Here is a 210-nt window from a genome sequence, read left to right as displayed (position 1 = left end):
GTAGCCCCTTGCTGCGTTTGGCAGCGGGGTTGGTGGCCCCGGGGACCCTGTTGGTGCCCAGCCCGTGCCGGGTGGGGGGCGGGGGGGGTCCCAGGGACACCCCAGTTTTTGCTAGTGCAGCGTCGTCCCTGCGGCAGAGCCGGGCCGGGCGTCCACGAGGCGCCGGCGTCGCACGGGACCGCGTGGCGCGAGCCGACGGCGGGCCGTGCC

The sequence above is a fragment of the Rhea americana genome, unplaced genomic scaffold, assembly GCF_003343005.1.
Source record: "Rhea americana isolate MKP2758 unplaced genomic scaffold, rheAme1 scaffold_733, whole genome shotgun sequence".
NCBI classification, from domain to species: Eukaryota; Metazoa; Chordata; class Aves; order Rheiformes; family Rheidae; genus Rhea; species Rhea americana.
The sequence above is the reverse complement of the archived record's forward strand: the minus strand, read 5'-3'. Positions refer to the sequence as shown.